The sequence below is a fragment of the Nycticebus coucang genome, chromosome 6 (assembly GCF_027406575.1).
Source record: "Nycticebus coucang isolate mNycCou1 chromosome 6, mNycCou1.pri, whole genome shotgun sequence".
Lineage (NCBI taxonomy): Eukaryota > Metazoa > Chordata > Mammalia > Primates > Lorisidae > Nycticebus > Nycticebus coucang.
In genome coordinates, this window is record NC_069785.1 from 95401161 (window position 1) to 95409737 (window position 8577).

Below are 8577 nucleotides of genomic sequence, written 5' to 3' on the forward strand. Positions count from 1 at the left end.
AAAATTGGTATAGAAGGAAAATTTCTTAAACTGATAGAGGCCATCTACAGCACACCCGCAGCCAATATCATATTGAATTGAGTTAAATTGAAATCATTTTCACCCAGATCAGAAACCAGACAAGACTGCCATTGTCTCCATTGCTCTTTAACATTGTAATGGAAGATTTAGCCACTGCAATTAGGGAAGAAAAGGTGATCAAGGTTATCCATATAGGGTCAGTAGAGATCAAACTTTCGCTTTTCGCAGATGATATGATTGTATATCTGAAAATCACTAGGGATTCTACTCAAGAACTCTTAGAAGTGATCAAGGAATTCAGCAGCATCTCAGGTTACAAAAATCAACATTCATAAATCTGTAGCCTTTATATATACCAACAATAGTCAAGTTGAAAAAGCAGTTGAGGACTCTATCCCGTTCACAGTAGTGCCAAAGAAGATGAAATATTTGGGAGTTGATCTAACAAAGGATCTCTATAAAGATCTCTATAAAGAGAACTATGAAACTCTAAGAAAAGAAATAGCTGAAAATGGAAAAACATACCATGCTCATGGCTGGGAAGAATCAACATTATTAAAATGTCCATACTACCCAAAGCAATATATAATTTTAATGCAATCCCTATTAAAGCTCCACTGTCACAAATGGAAAAACATACCATGCTCATGGCTGGGAAGAATCAACATTGTTAAAATGTCCATACTACCCAAAGCAATATATAATTTTAATGCAATGCGTATTAAAGCTCCACTGTCATACTTTAAAGATCTTGGTAAAACAATACTTCATTTTATATGGAATCAGAAAATACCTCGAATAGCCAAGATATTACTCAGAAATAAAAACAAAGCAGGAGAAAACATGCTACCAGACCTCAGACTATACTACATGTCGATAGTGATCAAAACAGCATGGTACTGGCACAAAAACAGAGAAGTAGATGTCTGGAACAGAATAGAGAACCAAGAGATGAATCCAGCTACTTACCATTATTTAATCTTTGACAAGCTAACTAAAAACATTCAGTTTGGAAAAGATTCCCTATTTAACAAATGGTGCTCTGTGAACTGGCTGGCAACCTGCAGAAGACTGAAACTGGACCCACACCTCTCACCATTAACCTAGATAGACTCTCACTGGATTAAAGATTTAAACCGAAGACATGGAACTAAAAATACTAGAAGAGAGTGCAGGGAAAACCCTTGAAGAAATCGGCCTGGGAGAGTATTTTATGAGGAGGACACCCCAGGCAATTGAAGCAGCTTCAAAAATACACTACTGTGACCAGATCAAACTAAAAAGCTTCTGCACAGCCAAGAATACAGTAAGTAAAGAAAGCAAACAGCCCTCAGAATGGGAGAAGATATTTGCAGGTTATGTCTCTGAAGACAAAGTTTTAATAAGCAGAATCCACAGAGAACTCAAACATATAAGCAAGAAAAGAACAAGTGATCCTATCACAGGCTGGGCAAGGGATTTGAAGAGAAACTTCTCTGAAGAAGACAGGTGCACAGCCTACAGACATATGAAAACATGATCACCATCTTTAATCATCAGAGAAATGCAGATCAAAACTACTTTGAGATATCACCTAACTCCAGTAAGACTAGCCTATATCAAAAAATCCCAAGAGCAAAGATGTTGGCATGGATGTGTAGAAAAGGGAACACTTCTACACTGCTGGTGGGAATGCAAATTAATACATTCCTTTTGGAAAGATGTTTGCAGAACACTTAGAGATCTAAAAATAGATGTGCCATTCAATCCTATAATTCCTCTACTAGGCATATAACCAGAAGACCAAAAATAACATCACAACAAAGATATTTGTACCAAAATGTTTATTGCAGCCCTATTCATAATTGCTAAATCATGGAAAAAACCCAAGTGCCCATCGATCCATGAATGGATTAATAAATTGTGGTATATGTACACCATGGAATATAATATAGCCTTAAAAAAAGATGGAGACTTTACCTCTTTCATGTTTATATGGATGGAGCTGGAGGATATTCTTCTTAGTAAAATATCCCAAGAATGGAAGAAAAAGTATCCAATGTACTCAGCCCTACTATGAAATTAATTTATGGCTTTCACATGAAAGCTATAACCCAGTTACAACCTAAGAATAGGGGGAAGGGGGAAAGGGAGGGGAGTGAGGCGGGAGGTTGGCAGAGGCAGGGGGATTGGTGGGACGACACCTGCAGTGCATCTTACAAGGGTATATGTCAAACTTAGTAAATGTGGAATGTAAAGGTCTTAGCACAATAACTAAGAAATGCCAGGAAGGCTATGTAAACCAGTGTGATGAAAATGTGTCAAACGGTCTATGAAACTAGTGTATGGTGCCACATGATCACATTAATGTACACAGCTATGATTTAATAAAAAAAAAATAAATTAAAAAAAAAGAACAAAAGTGGAGGTGAGAAAGACAGTGATATGAGATTTTTAAGAATTAGATGAATTTCTGTGGGAAATTTGTAAGTCATAGGAATTAACAAATCCTCACCCTCTGTAATGTAATAAATCATTCAAGTCCTAGATATTGCCACAAAACATATTAATATAAAAGAAAAACAACCGAATGTATGCTGTAGAGAACACAAAAATGTATTTAAACATTTCAATAATAAGTTTCATATTAATTTATGGGAATAGCTAATGGGTGGTAAATTGTTCTTTATTAAAGAAAAATGGTAATTACTAAAGGAAATTGTTAATAAAAGATCTCCATATTGAACATTCACTGCAGCAATGACATATAGTCACTACAATTCTAGTTCTGATGCTTTTTTCAGTTTTGGGGAAATTTTTGAGTGTGAATATTTGAATATGTGTAAGCAGGTTTTTGGCAAATGGAAAGCTTGCAGAGAACCTCAGAAGGAATATATTTTCCAGTATTGACAACAAAGGACTATGATTTCCATGCGTAATCAATTTTTTAAAAAGACTGTGTTTTTTACAGCTGAATGTGTATTTTGAGGAATGAGAGAGGGTTGAAAACACTCAAACTGTAAAGGACAACTTCATTAGCAAACATTTAAGACAAATGTTGAGATATTTTGTCTTTACTTGTGTATCTGCATAAGGATTTACAATCTGGCAATAATTTTACTAAATATCTAAGACAACTTTGTTAGTTCGGCATTAAATTAAAAGAAAAACTAATTTCTTTATTTTCTTTTTTTTTTTTGTAGAGACAGAGTCTCACTTTATCACCCTCGGTAGAGTGCTGTGGCATCACACGGCTCACAGCAACCTCCAACTCCAGGGCTTAAGCGATTCTCTTGCCTTAGCCTCCCGAATAGCTGGGATTACAGGCGCCCGCCACAATGCCCAGCTATTTTTTGGTTTGCAGTTCAGCCGGGGCCGGGTTTGAACCGGCACCCTCGGTACATGGGGCTGGCGCCCTACCGACTGAGGCACAGGCGCCGCCCAGAAATTTCTAATAGCTACAATATGTGATCAAGCACATAATCTATGATAATGTCAAGAAAAGAAACTCAAATGTGAGTACAGCGTTCAAAGTAGACAGAGCGGAGAAAACGGTCAGCACGGTAAGATGAAATTCTTCTCAGCACAGACATTTTGGGGTGCATCTTATCTGCATTAGTAATATATTAGCACTTAGTGGCAGTATAGGGAACTGGTTAGCTTTCAGTGTCATGAAATTAGAGAAATGAAAAACTGGGTAGGAAAAGAACAAGCCACCTAAAAAACTGAGGTCAAATGAATTCTAGTCCCTTTACCAACTGACCAAATTCAATTCAAACAATTAAGCTGGATATTGCTCAAATCAGTTAGTTATTGGGTTCTCACGTAGAAAGTAGTAAGTGCTTGTGTTTCATCCTTGCTTATGAATAAGATTCTGAAGACAGAGCTGTAGGCCAAGTAAGGCAGACTGGTCAGGGTAACTGATAAGTAAGGACCTTTAAATATTGCATTTTGCAGAGTCAGAGTGGGGAAGCAAAAAGAAAATTGGCTGCTTACTAATTCTACTTGTAGCAGCTTTGGGACAGTAATTTGCAAGCTCTTGCAAACCACATAGTCCTAATTTTCTCACATCCAAAATAAAAAGAGTTGATGTCTAGGCAATCTCTAGCATTCTTTCTAACTCTAAAAATTCAACTACATTTTTAAAAGAAGGAAAAATCGGCAGGATCAGCAGAAGGGCTGGTAGTTTTTTCCAAACAGAAATAAAAAATAATTTTGAATATTTTCTTTCAGTAAAAAGTTTAAAGCTTTGTCCAGTTACATTAAGCATTATTGACACCTGTGCAAAATGCTTGACTGGTATTGCTTCAGTTCAAGAAGATAGAAAAGTACTAATCCAAATCTGCAACTTGCAATAGGTTTTGAGATCACAAATCATTTGTAAGTGGCAGCATTACCTTTAATCTGTGGAACTAAGTTATACTTGTTACCAGGTGAAATTATTTGTTTATGCTCTATTTTTCATTAATATAGAAAATTGTGACAAAGATAGTTTATTGTCCACATTGTTTCACACATATAAAAAGTCACAATAATAATATATGATCATAGATTTGTTTTATCTAGGAGACAAATATCAATTAACTTAGGAGAAAATGATAAGTTCATTTATACTGGGAAAGCATAGTCTCAACACAAACAAGGTCAAACATGTAACCAATTTGGATAGAGGTTCACTATATTATATTGTTGGGAAATTTGTAGAGAAGCATTCATTTTAATTATTTAGCTATTTCTAAAGTAACCCATCTGCTCCTTCTTTGAGCATTTCCAACACTGAGGAGTTATTCTTCTGTAGTGAAATTAGATGAGTCAGCAGTCAGGATGAATTCGAACCTCCCTATCATCTGTACTGCCATACTTCATGGCAACTCGACTCAGAACAATTCTTCCTTTATTTCCACCAGCCAATTCTCCCAGATCAAACACCAAATGACATTTCTCTCAATAGAAAAAATTTGGAAGCTCCAAGTGAAGTAGTTGACATATTTACATTCTGAACATCACTCTGGACTTCAGGCATTGTGGTAGCTCATCAACACTGCTGCTGACCTATTGGGTCACTATCAATATGGGGTAGCATCTACCACTAAGCTCCTCCAGTTTCTGCATAATAATTCATTAAACTTTCTGATATGTATAGCTCCATGGCAAAGAGATCCAGTCACTCTTCAAGCTTGTTCCTGACATCAAGGCTCAAGGTCGTGAGAGAAAAATATGAGTCCTGCTTTCCTTGTGGGCGGCAGTTGTCTCATGGGCTCTATTCGTCTCCCTGAGTTCCAGTTTGTAGTCATTAAAGGTTCCACTTTGTGAATTCTTTTTTCCACATCTACCATTCATTTTTAACTACTCATGTAACTTACCTGTGACGTGAAGCCAAACACTAGACACAAAGAAAATAACCTTGCACAAACTCATCTACCAGCTCCCACAATTGCCTAAGTTCTTATTACTATAATAATCATTTCACTCTATATTACTCAAATGGCTTTGCACATCTCATCAGATACCAACTGACAATAATATGCTATCAGAATTCAGTCTACCTCCAAAAAGCTAAATAGGTGCCCAGGCTTTACGACTAAGTAGTGAGGGGAGACGGAGCTGGAAAGGCATTGAGAAACTTATCTGTGAAAGCTTAGCAAGCCTCACAAAGTGTGTTAGCAGAAACAGTAGCCAGTGGGCTTATTGACAGGAATGCCAGTGAAGTTTTAAAGGAAAGTAATGAAAATAGTATTGGAAGGTGGAAGAAAGAAAACACTTGTTAACTTTCCCATGGTGTGGAAAATAGGAAAAGTACTAATTAACTTGATTTATTTAAGGAGATTTCCAGGCAAAATATTAAGAGTACTGTCTTATTTTTTCCAGCTATCTGTAATGAAATGAGAGATGGGAAAGATAAAGATTGATTAGTTGTGAGTGGGATTCTGAGGCCCTGTAAAGGATCTGAGAGTCTATCAGCCAGCTAACTGTTCATGAATTAAGAATACATGCTGAGATACCCACTTAACTCCAGTGAGATTAGCCCACATAGCAAAGTCCTGAATCTGCTAAGAATACATGCTGAGATACCCACTTAACTCCAGTGAGATTAGCCCACATAGCAAAGCCCTGAATCTGCTAAGAATTCATGCTGAGATACCCACTTAACTCCAGTGAGATTAGCTCACATAGCAAAGTCCTGAATCTGCTAAGAATACATGCTGAGATACCCACTTAACTCCAGTGAGATTAGCCCACATAGCAAAGTCCTGAATCTGCTGATGCTGGAACAGATGTGGAGAGAAGGGAATACTTCCACAGTGCTGATGGGATTGCAAATGAATACCACCCCCCTGGAAAGAAGTATGGAGAACTCTCAAAGAACTAAAAGAAGACCTCCCGTTTGATACTGCAATCCCATTACTAGCTGCCTTCCATGAAGAACAAAAATCATGTTACCACAAGGACATTTGAGCCAGAATATTTATTGCTGTTCAATTCACAACTTCCAAGATGTGGAAGCAACCCAAGTGCCCATCCAATGAATAGATTAACAAGGATGTGGTATATGTATACCATGGATTACTATTCGGCCATAAGAAAAGATGGAGATTTGGGGGGTTTACCTGGATGAAGTTGAAACACATTCTTTTAGTCAGATATCTAAAGAGTGGAAAAACAAGTATCCAAAGTACTCAGCACTAATATGAAACCAATATATAAACAATTATACATCCATATCAAAGAAAAAACACAAATACAGTCTAGCAAGGGCAAGAGGAAAGGGGAGGAAGGATTGTGACAAATTAGGATCTCACCTACTATGCCTAATATAGGGGTATTCCGCACACCTTCTAGGTGAAGGGCTCAACTACAACTTGAACTTAACCTTAGAACTGAAAACAATGTAACTTAAACATTTGTACCCTCATATTAATCTGAAATTTAAAAAAAAAAAGCCTTTTTAAGCAAAGATCAAATTTAAGAGGTGGCTGTAAGAATCTTATAAAAACCTCAGCAAGACCTAAGGCAGCACTTTATATTCCATTTCACATTGACAAAAGTCTAAGGTCTTATAGAATTGCTTACAAACCCACTTCATTAAGTAACAGAGCTTTTAAGAAACCCGGCAGTGCTGCTCCACAGTGTACACACAGGAAGCCAATAAACAGAACCTCTTAGCACAATGAGAGTACTTTTTGTCTACATGAATGGATAAGAAAGTGATATCTGTAATGTTTTAAAACTTCAGTCCTCAAACCTCAGGCCCTGGACCATACCCAGCTGTGGCCTATTCGGAACCAGGCCATATAGCAGGAGATGAACAGCAGGCCAGAGAGCAGAGCTTTGCCTGTGTTCACAGCTATTCCCCATAACCCCCACCAGGGCATCATCACCTGAGCTCTGCCTCCTGTCACATCAGGGGCAGCATTAGGTTTGCATAGGAGCATGAACCCTACTGTAAATTACGCATGAAAGGAATCTAGGTTGTAGCTTCTTGTGGGACTCTAATGCCTGATGAGCTGAGGTAGAGCTGAGGTGGTAAAGCTAGTGCTGAGGAGTGGCTTCAAATACAGATTATCATCAGCAGAGGGTCTCCCTGCCCAGAGACCAGAATAAATCAATTGCTTGCAGACTCAGAGCAAAACTATCCCCCATCCTACCCTCAGTCCATGGAAAAACTGTCTTCCATGAAATTGGTCTGTTGTGCTGAAAGGTTGAGGGCTGCTGCTTTAAACTAATTGTATTATATTATATGAAAAAGGGTAGAAAACATACGAAATGAAAAAAATTACCTTTAGATTACTTCCTCCTTTTTTTACTGGCTAGTAGGCTGAGAAAGTAATTCAGTTGCAGAGACAAGCTATTCCTTACCAAAAAGAAAGGACATTACTAAGTGAAGAGTGAGAATTCCAGCGGGCAGAGCCAGAAGTGAAGAAAACAGCTCTCAGTAAAGACTGAAGCCTAGTCCAGGGACTGAGGGCCTGCCCCCAACTGGATTTCAGAATTTCTACGCACCACTGACTGTTCTATGCCTCCTATTTTTCCAGTTTTTGAACAAGATAGAGTAGATACCTATCCTATGCCTATCCTCCCATTGTATGTTAGGTGTGGGCAGATAATTTGTCTCCTTACTTCATAAAGCCTCTGATAAAAGAAAGAATATTCAGACAAACTAATGCATATGAGGGACCTTATAGAAGCCACAGCCTGGTTAAATGATGAGATCCTAGACCTTCAGCCTGAGCCTGACACAGTAAAAAATAAAACCTTGTATGTTGATGGGAGGAAGACATTGTGTTTCTCCTGAGGTACAGATGGGAGATATTGTGGCAAGTAAGTATATTGCAGAAAATTTACTTTCCAAATTTGAGTATAACAGTATTACCCATTACATCCAATATATTCTTCCAGAAACTTGCTATTCTGTCATCCAAGAGGAATATAATTATCTTCTTGAGTCTGAACAGGATCAAGACACACTTAATAGAACAGAATAGAATGTGGTCTATCTGGGTGGCGCCTGTGGCTCAATCGGTAAGGCGCCGGCCCCATATACCGGAGGGTGGCGGGTTCAAACCCGGCCCCGGCCAA